The 15,120-nt window shown below is 57.4% G+C and overlaps 1 protein-coding gene across 4 annotated transcripts in view; it reads left to right on the top strand.

Annotated features, from left to right (window-relative positions):
• The first annotated feature begins 2,807 nt into the window (after positions 1 to 2,807).
• BCOR (BCL6 corepressor) overlaps positions 2,808 to 15,120 on the top strand; it is a 58,535-nt gene continuing 46,222 nt past the window's right edge. For 3 of the 4 annotated variants that reach the window (XM_080347963.1, XM_080347961.1, XM_080347964.1), the window contains exon 1: positions 2,808 to 3,468. The gene's annotated coding sequence lies outside the window, so the exon portion shown is untranslated. Of the gene's footprint in view, positions 3,469 to 5,819; positions 5,964 to 15,120 lie in introns of those variants that run through there. The other variant, XM_080347962.1, reaches the window with a different exon arrangement.

Here is a 15,120-nt window from a genome sequence, read left to right as displayed (position 1 = left end):
CGCAAAGCAAGAGCATGCTCTTGGATTTTCCGGGGTTAGCTCGGCGGTGCTCGCCGCACCTGCGGCAGGGGAAGGCGGCGCGCAGCCGGGCCGAGCCAGGCCGCGAGAGGAGCGAACTGAAGCCCCAATGTCTTCTCCGGGAGCCGCCAGCCTCCCGCTGCAAAGCTCGGGGACCCGGGGAACAAAAAAGGCACAGAGGCGAACAAGCGCGGGTCTGTTTTTCCCCACCACGGAGGAAACTGCGTTCACAAAGAAAGTTCAACTGCGGTTAAAAAGAAAAGTGGAGCGAGTGTACCCCGATAACTCGAAGTCCTTAGTTAAAACAAAACAAAACACAACAGCCCCAACCACCCAGCCCTATGCTGTAGGCGCACACATGTGATCCGAAGTTTGCAGCCCGGGGGAAGGGAAGCGGGCGACTTTTGTGATGTAAGTGGGGCCGATGGCACCGTGGATCCAGTCGTGCAGGAAGAGACAAAGCCCAGATCCATGCAGTCCTGAAGCCGCGGCTGCGGCCACCTCACCGGGAGATGGGCTAGTTCTGATTTTCTACCGAAAGGAGCAATTTTAATGAGGTTTTCCGTAGGAAAAGGAGAAAAAAAAAAAAAAAAAAGAGAGGCCTTTCCTCCAGCTGTGTGTCTGTAACTCACGTGTGTTCAGTCTAATAACTTTTAATGTCTAGCTCTAAAACATCTTTATAAAAAATAGCTTTACAGCATAATAGGCCAGGTGTCCTTCTGGTTGTTATCAGAGATTAAAAAAACGTGTGGGAGCCTTTTCAGATGCGTTGTCTGCCGCGCCTTGAATACACCCGGCCGGCGCCCCAGGACCGTAGTCCGGCCGCCGTGCTTCGTGGTTCCCCGGGCTTCACTGCGAGGAAGCCGAGCTGGAGTTTCGGTTTTCAGACGATGGATATTTCACTTCTGCTTTGAGACGAGCGAGTTTTTGAAGAGCGACATAGCGAACACCCAAAGCCCGTGATGGCACTTTCATGAAATACCAACCCGCTGGCCGTGACCCGGCTGCGTATATGTGTGCGCTGTGTCCTCCTTCCCGAGCAGCTGGCAATCCCCACATTTTTTCAAGACGTGGCTTAGATTCTCGATTAAAAACTTATGGGCGGTTTTTTGTTGGGAAGGGGCGCTTTGGTAGAGACGACTTTCGGGAACTCCTGCTTTCCCATCTTCGGAGATAAGCACCAGCAGCGGAGAGCAGGCAGGCAGCCCCGGCCGTCCTGTTCTGGTGCTGAATGCTCATCGCCCTGCTTGTGCGCTCTCGGCGAGGAAAGAAAGCCCCCGGCTCCGCTGCCTTTTCGTGCAGCGTCTTGGACGTGGCGATTAAAAATCCCCCGAGGGAGGAACTGTCCGCATTAATCGCCTGGCGTTTGGCTGGCGGTCGCTCCCACACGGAGCGGCGGCGAGAAGGGCTCGATGCGGCGCCGGCGGCGCTGAGGTGGCAAAACTCCCGCTTCCCCGGGAAGGCGCCCGGTGGTGCGGGGGAGCAATGGGTCTGCGGGCCCGCTGGGGCCGCCCCGGGATCCTCCACATCACGGGCTCCACGGGAGCAAACTAAGGAGTATCGGCGGGGCTGGGCGTTGTGAACGTGAAATTTACGAGTCGAGCTCGCCGAGCCAAAAGTTGCCTTGCCAAAGTAAATAGATGCAGCCGATAACTACCAACCCGGAGATTAAAGGGCTCCTCGATCCGGGCAGAAATCTTAAAGCAGCCGTAGAAATGCCAGCGAAGGAAACGGCACTTCAGTCGCCACCCCACCCCGGATTGCCACACCGCTCACACGCGGTAAAAAAACACGTAAAGGGCTGCCAAAGCCGGATCAGGCGAAAACGCGCTTTAATAAGCCCCCCCCGCCCCCCCCGTCCCCGCGCAATGCAGACGTTGACAAACGAGTGGTTTTTTTTCCATCCCGATTCACAGCTTGGAGAAGGGAACCGCGGGGAAGGCACAAATCAGCGCGTCCGTTCCGCGGACCCCACGAAGTTGGGGGCGGCGGGTGGGATCAGAGAAAGGCCCCGGGCCCTGGGGAACCCCCTCCACGGGTGGGAGGCTGCGAGCGATCGGGTCCGTGCGCGCGGTGACCTGTGTGGGGGGTTAGGACGGCTGCCAGCCGTCGACGGGTCCTGGGGCGATGGGAATGCCCTTGCGCTACGGGGGAAACCCGGAACCGGCGGTCTGGCTGGGGGCGCGGGCAGCACCGCCGAAGGGGGATTCTGGGCGCCGCGGTGCGGCGGGGCGCATTAGGGGAACTGAGGTGGGAGGACCGGGGGCGTCCAGCGGAGGGGCCAGGGGATAGCGGGGGGCGGCAGCGCGGCGCGACCTGCCGCGGAGCCTCTGAGATGTCTGGCAGCGCCGCCGCCGCTGCCGCCGGGGTTTTGACAGCTTGGCGGAGCGGAGTGAGCGGAGCTTTATGGTAATTGCGGTTCTCCACTGGCCTTCTGGGTAGCGCGCGAGGGGAGTATCGGCGGGGCGGGGGGGCGGCTTTCCTCTCCTTGTCGGCCGGGGAGCGCTGAGTCCCCCCGAGGCGCCGCAGCTTGGCAGCGACCTGTGCCAGCCGCGGGGAGCGGGCGAGGCGAGGGGCCGGCAGTGCGGCAGGGGTGGGTAAATCAATTAGTCAGGGCAAGGGGGGGCAGCGGGCGAGCGCTCGGGCGAGCCCAGCCTGGATAGGGAAACGCAGCCAGGGAAGGGGGAAACTTGCACAGGGAAAAAGCGGTGGCGGCGCTGCTGCTGCCGCCGCTGCTGCTGACGGCGGCTCCCTCGGTGCAGCGCTTGCCCGGGGGGAGGGGAAGGGAGGGGAGGCGGTGGCTGGAGGAGGAGGAGGAGGAGGGAGAGAGGGAGGGGGGATGCGAAGGGAGCGCAGCGTGCAGCAGACGGAGCCCGGTCTCCCAGCGGCAAGGTGAGGAAGAGCGGCTTTCCCGGCGGACTAAAGAGGGGAGCGGGGGGGGGAAGAGGAAGAAAAAGAGAGAGAGAGGAGGAGAAGAGGAGGAGGAGAATTAAATCCCCAGCCACACACACACAAAGCCGCGGCGGCCAGGGCACGGGAGACGGCGGCGCGGGCGAGATGTGGGGAACGCCGCGCTCGCCAGCGCAGGAACTTCGCCCGGAGCAAGCCAGCAACATGGCGCTGCCAAACCAGAGCCGGCAGCCGGAATGAGCATCGCGGGCTGCCGCTCTCGCTCCCGCCGCTGAGCCCAGACGAGCCGAGAAGCAAAGCCCTTCCCGCGGGCACCTGCCCCGTCGGCGCAGGCGGCGGCCGCGCTCCTTCTCCCCGCGCCCTGCAGCTCCCTGCCTTCCCGCACCATTCCGCGTCGGGGCAAGACGCGGCACACGCACCTACGGAGAGAGGGACTGGGATCGGGAAACTTTTCTCACCCCCCATCCCCGACGGGGCTGCCCTTCGCGTGAGAGCACCAGGGCGCGGCGACGGTGCGGGGACTCGCGGCGCGGCGGGAAGGTCAGTGCTCCGCTCCGCGAACAGCTCCCGTGCGGAAGCGCCGCCGCCGCCGCCTCCAGGTCCCATGGTGACGGGGTGGCCGCGGGGCTCCACTCGCCCCGCTGCTGGAACGGCGGCGCGGCGGCGCCTCCGCCGAAAGTTACGGCACGGGGCATCGGGACTCGAGCAGGGGTGGCGGGCAGGCGGCGGGGCAGAGGGGTCTCCCTGTGCGTCTCCTGGGCTGCGGTGGTATAGGGGAAGTTTGGAGGCAGTTGCTTGTAAAGATGCTTGTTTGGGGTAGTGGAGGCGGGCGGGGGAAGCTGCCGGTCGTGCTGTTGGTTCCAGTGCGCCTGTGAGGAGTAGTGATGGTGGTCCCGTCGTCCCGCATATTGCGATCGGGAAAGCACCGGGGCAGCGGCGGTGCGGGCTTCCGCGGGACGGGGCGAGCGAGGAGCGGCGCTGCCGACCCGCGGAGCGAGGACGCCTGCCGCGGCGGGTGGGCTGTGCTCCGCGCTCCCCGCCGAGCGGAGGGGACGGCGGGCAGGTGGGCGGCGGGGGGAGCCCGCTGCGGGCTGCCTTTCCCTCGCCGGGAGAGCCCGGGGCGCCGCTCCCCCCCGCTTCCCTCCGCCCCGGCGGGGCGGGCGCCGCCGCGCACGTGGGGCAGGGCGGTCCGGGGTTTTCCCGTGCGCGGAGCTGTGCTGGCGTGAGGTCCGGCGCGACACGGAAGTTTAGTCAGCCCTAAAATGTAGTTTGGAGTTGGAGAGCGAGGCAGGCTCGGGGCTTGCCATCAAAGGGCCGGCCGGAGGGGAACGGCCAGGCAGGGAGGCAGCGGAGGCTGCTTTGTGGAGCCAGGGCCAAGTGGGGCGGCTCTGCGCAGCATATGAGGCATGCATTTGATGTTCGTGGAGCGAGTCCGGGGGCGAGGGCTGCGGAGCGTTCGCGTTCCTCTTTCTTTCTCGATGTGTGTGTGTGGTGTTTTTTTGTCTTTTTTTTTCCTCTCGTTTATGCGATGTCTGTCGGATCCCGGGTTTGGTGATTGCGGAGGGGGAGGCGAAGAGCACGCCCCCCCTCCCCTCGACAAAAAAAAAAAAAAAGAAACAGCCCTGGCGGTAGTGAGCGGTGTAAAACTGACAAAGTGTGATGACTGGCTTTAATGGTATCGCCTCGGAGCTCCTCGAAGCATTAATTCCCACTAATGAATCTTTTCCAGAAACTCCGTTCATTGCTTTCATCTGCTCTTTGGGGCCTGCAGCTTTTGTATTCGTGTTTGTATTAAAAGGCGGGGGGGGACGGGTGCTGTATGAGCCCAGCCCGCACTACGTAGCCCCGTAGCAAAGCCCGGATTTTCCAAAGGTTTCTATTAACTTTTTTTTTTCTTTTTCCCCCGCCCCCTCCCCGTGGCTCTACCGCAGGGGGTGGCCGGGGAGAGCCGTGCCCCTCCAGGGCCGCTTAGGAACAAAGCTGGGGGCGAGAGCGGGCAGGCGGTGCGGGGTCTCCCCCCCGGGGCAGCGTCCGCACCCCCGCTGGTTCCGCCGCGCCTGGTTCGCCGCCGCCTGCGCTGCGCCCTCCCCGCCCGCGCTTTTCCCGCAGCTTTGTGCCCGCCGAGCCCGGCGTACCGCTTCCTCCGGCCGCCGCTGTCACCTAATTTCGTCCCTGAGACGCTGGTACTTGCCTATCTGTCTAGAGCCCGGAGCCGTCGCGCTTGCGACACACCGATTCATTTCCTTTCGGTTCTGCTGTCGGAGCCGCTGGGTGTGTTGTGTTTTTTTGTGTGTGTGTTTCTTTTTTTTTTTTTTTTTTTCCCCGAGAGGTAGCCAGCGCAGCGCTCACTCTAATTGCTTTTAGGAGGATTAGGAACAAATTCCTTTTCCATCTCCCCCCCCTCCGCGTCGCCTCTCCCCCCCTCCCGCCCGGTTGCTTTCGCGCGCCGGGGCTGCAGTTTATCCCTAGTGCAGTTCTTTGAATTGCTGTCACAAATAGGTGACTCAGAGTTAATTAGGAAGTATGCATCGGATCAATGGGCTGCACAGCTCATTAGTTATTCCCCAGCCTTTTGCAGCGTTGGACCTCCGGCTCCTCGCCCCGTATATACCCCTTTAATACGCAACCCAGAGGGCTGGCAGGGATCAGGGAGCACTTCGGGTGCGGGGGCTGGGTGCGAAGGGGCGTAATGAATACGGACATTGAAGTTTCCAGGTTGGGAGGTTGCCTGTGGACTAGTGGCCGGGTCCCTCTTGCTCCCCCCGCCCCTCCCGTCCCGGTTATCAAACCTGCCTCCTCACATGGGCGTGGAGGGCCCTCGCCCACCCCGAGGCCGGAGGGACGAGCCCGGAATGTTACCAAAAACAAACAGGCACACACACACACAAAAAGTGTGCGTGTGTTTATTGGAGCGTACGCTGAGAGAGCAGACAAAATCTCATTTGTCAGGCATGAAGGTGGGCTGTGTGGAAGGCTATAAATATACCGGGGAGGATTGTATCACGGTCACTTTTCTGTTCTTCGCCATTTCTAAGGTGAGTGGCGGAGGCTGAGGGACCGGGCAGGGGCTTCTCCTGGTATTGTTTGTCCGTCTGTGATAGATCGGTCTAGACAGCCGCTCAGGCTCCCTGCGAGCTCAGGAACCGGAGCCTGAAAGGGAGAGTGGGGGAGTCGGAGAGGAAAAGGTCACAGCGATTTTTTTTTTTTTTTTTTTGGTGGCTATGGTTGTTAACCCTTAAAACCAAGAGAGGATCGCGGCTGACTACTCTGGCCTGGAAGGGTGCGAGAGCAGCAGAGGTTGCGGGGAGGACGGGGCAGCGCACCTCGGGCCTCCGGCGCTGCCCCCTTCATCTAATGGCTTTATAAAAGCTGTTTCCCACAACAGGAAAAGAGTTCACGAGGCGAACGCCAGATTATTTCGTTCCCAGGAGTTTCCTCTCCCTGGAAACTCCGAGGAACGCTTGGAGCCAGGGTCGGGCGGTCGTGGCGCCAGGGAAGCCTCCGCAGCCCCATGGGCTTGGGGGTGGCGGGGCCCCGAGGGTGTCCGAGCCCCGGCAGCGGGGGGGTTCCCGGCGGCCCTCCGCCTCCCCCGCCCCCTCCTTCCCGCGGGTTGCAGTGGAAACCCCGCGGCGGAGGTTCCCGACCCCACGAGGGGAGCGAGTTTCCGCGGCCGCTTTCAGGTCCCGTCAACTTCTCCTGCAGCTCGGTGCCCTTCGCCCCACGGGGCTGCATGCGTGTTCACAGCGTGTGGCAGCCTCCCGCTCGTGTCTGTGCACGGAGAAGCCGGGCGTACCTGCCTCGGGGTGTTTGGAAGCCCATGGGGGTACGCACACCTCGTGGAGTGCAAGGGCTGGTGGAGAGCGGGGTCTGCATTAAGGCTCGGGTGGGCCGGGGGTTATTTGCAGCTCCTGCGTGCGTGTGTGCTTGCTTTTGTACTGAGATGTCCTCGGTGGATGAGATGCTGCGCTGATCGTGGCGTGCAAGCCTGGGCGGTACAGATTAAAAGCAGTTAAGGCTTTAGAGCGATAGATAAAAGCTGGTTTTGTTGGATTCGCCTGCAGCGCAGACCATTCCCATTCCTCTTTGTTTGAGCCCCGGTTCCGGGCGCTACAGCCTTATTGGAAATGCTCCCGAGCAGTCCGCGCAGCCAGGGCAGCAGGCAGCTCAGCGCTTATTTACACGTCACATCTAAATACATCTCTAATTAGATAGAAGCAACGCCGGAAATGGCAGATTTGTTGCATATCTAATAGAGACCAGTGCAAACAGACTCAGCAGGGTTTCCCTCTCTTCCCCCCCCTCAAAAAAAAGACCAGCAAGACCAAGCTAGTAATCTGAGACAGAACAGAAATGACTTCTCTCATTTGAGTGCATTATGAACCACATTGGCAAATGCCTCTATTCTAATATTTAAAGCAATACTTAGGATGTGTGAACTGAATGCCCAAATATGGACTGGGTCTTGAAACAATACTGGTGCCTTGGCTTTATTCCTGTGCTGGTGGACAATCCAGGCTCCGTGTCACGCACTGTATCATATCTGCCCTTACCAGGATGTGCCAAGAGCTACAGCTTCACAGGCAGTTTGAAATTATTGTCCCTTTTTCCTCCTGTTCTCCCATCCCATGATAATTGAGGTTTTTTTAAGGTTGATGAAGAAGCCAGGGTCCACCTAACAGGGATGCCAGAGGCAAGGCAACTGAGCTCCTGGGGTTCCTGTACAGTCCATGCAAGCAGACTTTGTGGATCTGTGCAGCTGTGAGACCACACAAAGTTGTTGACATGCTTTCGGATCTCCGTTTGCGGAGAAAATGGACCCAGACCACCACAGCCCAAAATAATGAATGCTGTGCATACCAAAGTAGTTTTAGCAATCTGTGGCTGTCCTTTAAAAGGTCTCTCAACTTTGATCGGTGAGTGGCCCCTGCAAAGACAGGCAAAACGCCTGCCCTGGCTCAGGTTGTAGCTCTAGCAGCCACGTTGCCCTGTTGCCCTGAGAGTAAACGTGGCTTGGAGTAAATTGGTGCTTGGCATGGAGGAGAAGCGGGCTCTGATTTCTGCGCGTCTTGACAGAGGTGTGGGCTGTTGCTGGGACTCGGCAGCATAGTTGGGTTGCACAGGTAATATGCGATACGCTATCTTTCCCCCAAACACCGCAATAGATCACATTTTAGTGTGGGCTTAGAAAGAGCAACATGAAGCCGAGCTTATAGGCTGGTGTCGCTTTAGAAATAATTGATGGCCAGATCGGGCGTGTTCCCCTCTTCTTCTTGGTTTTGCAGTTCCCTGAGTGCCAGAGGCGAGCTGGCTGGCTGGGGAGAGCCAGGCTAACCCCGTTTAACTGGCGGGCAGCTCTGGCCGTGTGTTTGCATGCGGGAGGCCTGGGCTGCAGGCAGGGGGAGTTCCCGTGGCCCTGAGCAGCTCCCGTTAATCCTCCTGTCCTTTCTGGGAACGGGCTTATGGCAGTCGCTGCTCCCAAGCGACCTTTCCCTCCGACTCGACGCGCTCAGGTCCTGAGACTGTCGGGGGAGCATGTCTTTCGTGGGGGTTTCTCTGGAGCGTTGAGCCTGCATGCCTTGAAATAGCCGAGCAGGCAAGGTGGAGACGGAAAGGAGGCGGCCAAGAACTCGCTGCAAATGTGGATTTAGGAAAGTTCTGCTGCTTTCCAGCAGGGAATTAATTTTTCCTTGTTTGCTGGACAGCAGTTCTTGGCCGAGTGGAGATTTTTTTCCCTTTCCACTCTTCCACTGCTGGGAAAGTTAGTGAGTGAGAGCATGCTTCAGTACTTGCCCGCCTGTTTTCCTAAAGCATTTGAATTATTTGAGACTCCTTCCCTGTGCATATAGGTGCTCATCTCACCCCAAACCTGCCTTGTGAGCTAATAGATTCCGTGCCGTGTGATTAGACATGCAAGGAAGTCCGCTTGGAGAAGATCCTGACAGCATGAAATATAATTTGTGATCTGAAAGACAGTTTCCAGTATAATCTCATTATGCACCACAGACTCCCGGTGTTATTTTGTAGAAGGCGGACAATGATCAATTTACATTGACCTGGGGCTGGGCGAGCTTTTAGATGGTAATTGCCATATTGATTTGCATGCAAAAAGAAGACCTGCTAAAATTAAAGACCGGAAGCTAAATTAAACTAAATTTATTGTCTAGGTGCAAACTAAAAGACTTGTTAAAGTCTAGGCTAGACTTGGAAAGCTATGAAGTTGTGAGAAAAATTATTCTCATCCCAATCACTTTGGAAAATGAATCTACATGACGGAGACGAGCACTGCAAAGACCCTATTGTGAGCGGAGGCACACAAGCCTGGGCTGTTCCGTGTAAGCCCCGACTCTCTAAACAATCAGAGAATAAAATATCTCCTCTGTCCAATGAAAATCTCTGCCTGAATGTTGGGATTGTCGTGCTAAGGAAAACAAAGCTTTATTTGGATAAGACAATTAAAGTGGAAAGCGCAGAATCCACCAGCCACACTGGGAATGGCTCGTATAAAGAGCTGAGTGTGTTCAATAGAACACTGGGGAAAGGGGGAGGCTCAAGGCTGCGCTCGGCGGCTGAGCCGGCACGGGAAAGCCTGGCATTGTGCTTCCTCCGCCTGCTCCGCGGCCAAGAGGGGTGAGAGCGCTCCCAGCCAAATGCGCTCGCCTTTCCATTGCTCCTGCTGCTCTCAAAGCAATCTGCCACGGCCGGGAGCTGCACCGGCGCAGCTCTGCGCAGGGTCGTTCCCTGTGCACCTCCAGACAGCCTGTGGTGGGTTGCAGTATGCCAGTGCTGCCAGCCAGCCTGTTATTCTCAGTGCGTGGTTTGTTTTTCATTTTCAGTTGGAGTAGTTCTTGCTCTTTCCCCAGGTGTTCGTTTAACGCTCAGGCATACCTCACCTAGGGGCCTCCGTATTTGCATATTACAAAACATTTGGGCCTGTATACTCAGTTACAACAGTCATATCTCCTCTACAGGAGTATTGGAGTAGCTGGTGCCTGGCACAGTTGATAGAGAGAAGTATGCCTGTACTTGCACAGGCAGCAGATCCTGTGCCTGGGGCAGCCTGGTGGCTGTCCTTGTGCTTGCATGGACTGGGAGCCACGAGGCTGCCCGTCCCTCACCTGCTGCTATGTTTCCCTGCTGCTCTCCAGGAGCGGGGCAGCATTGCAGCCAGGGGTCTCCTGGAGGGGGTGGGAGAGCGTTGTGGGGCTCATTTAGCCGCAGCTTTAGTATGGCATTTGCTCATGGTGGCAGGTAGGGAGAGACAAGTGAAATCAAAAGCTGGAGGGGCGTATTCTCAGCTCTCCTTGAAATTCACAGAGAACTTGCTAATAGCATGAGAAGGGATAGGCAGAGCTCCTCTACTTTCCAAGTGTAAATTCCTTCCCTGAGCCAAACTTTCTCCATGTGAAAGCTTCTGGCTATGGAGAGATCCTACAGGGATCCCTGATCCTCAGGCAATCCCCTTTGCTCCCACGCCCCGTGTGCTGGGTTGTGCTCTAAGCCTCTCTGGCTTGCCCGCAGCAGGAGGAGGCTGAGCTGGGCATTGAGGGAACCCCTTCCCGCAGGATGCGGTCCTCTCGGGCTCACCTTGCTCTGGCCTGGTAGTGCTCTCCGTGCGGTGTTTTCCTTTTCTCCCGTTTCAGTAGTCAAGCACAAAGCAGATTAGCAAAGCCCCGTGCAGAATTAAGCAACCCGGTGCAAAGTTATGCTGAGCTGCTCCTGTAGGACTTGCCTGCTTTAACCCGGCAGACCTCCTGTGCTGTGCCATGCTTTGCAGTGCCAGGGCAGACCAGGGCCAGCGGGTAGGGATGGATGCTTCCCAGGGTCTCTACACAGCGGTGGGCAAGGAAATCACTCTGGCTAAAGTTGCGAACAGCAGGAGAAGCTGGAACAATACTTCCAAGCAGGAAGTGATCTCCCAGGGTAAATGTTTTAATGGAAGTGTAACCTGGCATTGCACAAAAACCCAACCCAAGGCGGCTGCTGCCAGCTGGGGAGGATGCAGGGCTCGGGGAGATGCGTGGGAGGCGGTGCCGTGCCGTGCTGCGCCAGGGGCGCCCACGGCGGAGACGTGTGTATGGAGCCGGGGGCGGCTGCAGTGCGGCCTGCCCTGAGCAGGCGGCTGAAGGTTGTCTTATTTTAGCTACAGAAATATCTCTCTAGATCCGTTACTGTGAGATCTCGTTTGCAATAAACTGTATTGGCTCTCCTCTTTATACAAATTGCTGGTATGAAAGAAAACCCAGCCTATATGCACGGAGGCAGGCATGAGCTAGTGAGATCAGGTTTCCTACTGAGCTCCCGGAGGAGAAGTCAGCATTTGATTGAAGCTACACTTGGTTCTTGGTTCCCAAGGGACAGCAGCCCTGAAACACGAGAGCCCTCCCTCCTTTTTTTCCCCCTTCTCTCTCTTCTTCCTCTAAAAGCCTTTGTGCTGAAAGAGCCTCAGTAGGCACGAATCGCCAGTCTCTCACAAGAGTGTGTTGCAGCCTTTGCTGACATTGTTTTGTTAGCAGTGGTTTTTACCAGGCCAGCAGATTTCTAGCTACGTATAGGCAATGAATAGTCGATGATCCTGACCTGTGAGTACGTACTGGCATCATTTGTCGGTGAATCCGATTCGGAAGTCAATTGGAAGGTGTCACATTGGTGCGAAGCGCCTTACCTGCCTGCGGAGCACTGCCCTTTGGCAGGAGTCAGGCCAAGACGGAGGTGTGCACCCGATAAAATGAGCTATTTTCCGTTGCTAGTGCCAGCTCCCAAACCACATATAAGCACCTAGAAAGTGCACTTCCAGCTCCTGTGTCCTCTTCAAGAGTTCGTGTGGTACACAAATTTCAGAAAGTTGCTGTGACGTGGTTTTCCCTTAGAGATGCACAACTTGGGTAGTGCTGGGAGTCAAACTGAGCAAGGAAAGCTTTCCTCGAGTTGATTTATTTTTCCCTCGCTTCTGTTCAGTATATTTCACCTCTCCTGTAACTTCGATGCTGATAGAAGAATGACTAAGGGCAGGAAAGGAGGTACGGGGGATTTACACTCAAATTCCAGCTGTGCCCAACAAAAGGCCCGCTGAGAGTGCGCAGCACACTCCTTTGTTGCCAGGTGGTTGTATCGCAAGCAAAGTTGGACTCGTGTTTTCGGTTATTGAGGTTTTTCTTTTCTTTTTTTTTTTCTTTTTTTTTCCCTTCCATACGAGGGAAAAGGCTGAAAGTGGAAACGCGTCTCTGCCGGCCGGCTGTGCAGCGAGGCCGGCGCTGCCGCGGGCTGCGACCGGCGGGGTCATCGCCCGGGGCAAGGCCGGCGGGGGCGACCGGCCGCGGCGGAGGGGCCCCCCGGCGGGAGCTTTGCTGCGGTAACAGGTCGGGCGCTGCTGCCGCCGGCCCGGTGCGAGGCAGCAGGGCGGGGGTGGGGAGCCCGGCCTTCCCGGGGACGCGCCGCGGGGGCGAGCTCGTCGTGTGTCGTGGGGCGCTGCGCAGTTGCAGGCGCGGCTTTCCCCGCTACTGCGGGGTTCCCCCTCGCCCTTTCCAAAAGCCAAACGGAGAGCGGAGCTCAGCTTCGGATAAGGCATTTCGTCGGGCGAGAGTGCGGGCTGCAAGCCCCTCTCCCCTTGGTGGGGGAGAGCCCCTCAGGGCTCGGGACCCCGCTGGCATCGGGTTAGCGGAGCAACCCATCCCCCGGCCGGCAGAATTCCCCCGGAGCAGCGAGGCACCGCCTGACCAACCGCCGGGAACAAGCACGTTTCTGGCCCCGGGGCGGGGGAGGCGGGTAGAGGGTGTTCCTTGTTTCGAGTAAACCAGCTGCAGTAGTTGATGGTAAAGCAATGAAGGCAAGACACAATGCTGCTGTTGTTGGTTTGATCTCGAACTGGGGATTGTTAGTCTGGATTTAACTCTGTGGCGAGGGGGGGAAGGCGAAGGCTGTTTACAGCCAGTGCAAATAATGTGACAGCTGTTGAAGCGCGAAGAGTCCGCGCCTCGCCGGCACTCGCACACAAAAGCTCTCGCTGCGGCCGGAGCAGCTCAGGGGCCGCCCCGCTGCTCCCGGAGGCACCGCCCGCCGCTGCGGGGCCCGGCACGGCACTGCGGGGCCCGGCGGGCATTCCGGGCGGCGGCAGGGCGGCGAGCCTTGCTTCCCTGCCGCGGGGGCGTCGCATGAGCAAACGCGGCTAGGCGGGCAGAAACCACCCCCCCTGTTTCTCTCCTCCTCCGTTTGATTTATAAGCGCAGGGAGGCTGCGGGAGGAGCGGTCGGCTCCGCGCCCGACCCCGCCGGCTTCAGCACTGGGAAATCCCTCACGGCGGCAGATTTGCGCCAGCCCCAGGTGACTCTGCAGGAGCGGCGGGCAAGGCGTCCCGACAGCCCCTCGGGAGGTGAGGGCAGCCCTGCTTCGAGCCGGTTCTGGCCTCGGGTAGGGCACGGCACGGTGGCTGGCTGTGCGGGTTTTGCCTTCCGAGCACGTGTTGGTGGTGGAGGAGTTGTTGTTGTGTCTTGAGATGGCAGCTACTGGCAACCTGGATGTACAGGCACCCCTGGAACAGGTCCTCATTGAAAAACTCCTCCCGTGTAAATACCCCAAGTGGCTATTTCTCATCAAAGCCTCTGCATCCAAGCCCCTTGGTTTGCGTTTTGAGTGTGGGATATAAAATGCTGCCTGTTCTTGATGTTTGCTCCGGTACCCAAAGTGATATCCCATCCCTTTCAGAAGAGCCTCTGGAAAGTCGAGGGAACTTGGAGAACTGGGTTCCAGCCTATATTTGTACCTGACATAGTTTTGCTACCTACGAGAATCGCTATGTTTTTTATAGCAAGTGACCTCCATGTACTATTGTCTTTTTGATAAGGTGGCTCTGGGGTGGAAGGCAGGTAGAAGGGGGAGATGCTTATTTTCTCCCCTACCCTCCCTTTTTGCAATTTTCCTTGATGGGTTGCCTTTATGTATTTCTCTCTCCAGTGAATCTATTATATTTTTTCTTTCTCTTTCGGCCTTGACTGTCCCCTTGGTCCTTTATGGATTACGCTCTGCTATTAGTGGCGAAAGTGCGCCAGTATTCAACAATTTTAGCATCAATTCCTATAAAACGGTGTTTTATATGACATGTACAATTTTTCCGCAAGAATACTGCTTGTGAAACTAGTTTCACAGTGGAGCAAAGGCGGAAAGATAAACAAGCCTGCATAGCCAAAACACTGGCAATCTCTGCCTCCCTCCAAATCTTTTAAAGTCACGGAGTAAAATTTTCAGGATTATGCTGCTGCCTCTGAGGAGAGAATGTCACTGGCGTAAAAAAAAAAAAGAAAGAAAGAAAGAAAAAAGCTAATGCAAATTAGAGAAAAATAATTTTCTTTCAGCGATATGCAATGTATTAGTCACTTGTTATCATGCTTAGAGGCAGACCTCATTTGCGCGTCTGCCAACTCGTTCACATCTGCTCAGAGCTGTTCAGGGCATTTTAACCTTGGCGGTGTCGTGTCGTAGTCCCACGGATCAAGAACGAGTAATTAAAGCTCTAAGCAGCAAAAAAATTCATAGCCGCCCATCTGCACGGCAGTTGATTCGCTGCTTTGTTTCGGTGCGGAGCGCCGGGATGGGAAGGCAGGGCCGACGGCGGCCTCAGCGCTGTCCTCCTCTCTGGCTGGGAATCACCGCCACCGGCAACTTTATTCCCCCCGCCCCCCCTTTTTTATTAATTTTCCACGAAAAAGCCGAGCCTTGGTGTGTTGTTTTTTTTTTTTCTTTTTTTTTTTTTTGCCCCCACTGTTTCCCGGACGGTGAGACGGGTGGTGCGCAGTGCTGACTGTGCCCGCCCTGGACGTGCGTTTCTTCTAAAGGTTTGGAGAAGGTGATGTGATGCTGGGACGCAGAGTTACGGAGACGTTTTCCGAGACGCTTGTAATGCCGCTTTCGAAACCGAAGGCTCGCCAGTGTTTTCCAGAACTGCTCAGGAAAGCCTTTCCCATCAAGGAGAAACGTTAGCGCCGTAAATGCAACATAAACTTTGGGGCGAGGCTAATTTTTATGCATTGTTTAACAGAAACCGAGCTGCTTATTTGTTTGTTGTTGGGGTGGGGGTGGGGGGGGAAAGGGAGGAAAAAGCCCCAACTTCCCAAGCACTTTTTCTTAGATGCGGCCGCCGAAGGTCTCCATGCACCGGGGGCTGGAGCCGGCCCCGCCGCGGCTATGCAGACAAAGCCCTGC

Source organism: Nesoenas mayeri (genome assembly GCF_963082525.1).
Source record: "Nesoenas mayeri genome assembly, chromosome: 1".
NCBI lineage: Eukaryota > Metazoa > Chordata > Aves > Columbiformes > Columbidae > Nesoenas > Nesoenas mayeri.
This window is presented reverse-complemented; position numbering and strand designations above follow the sequence as displayed.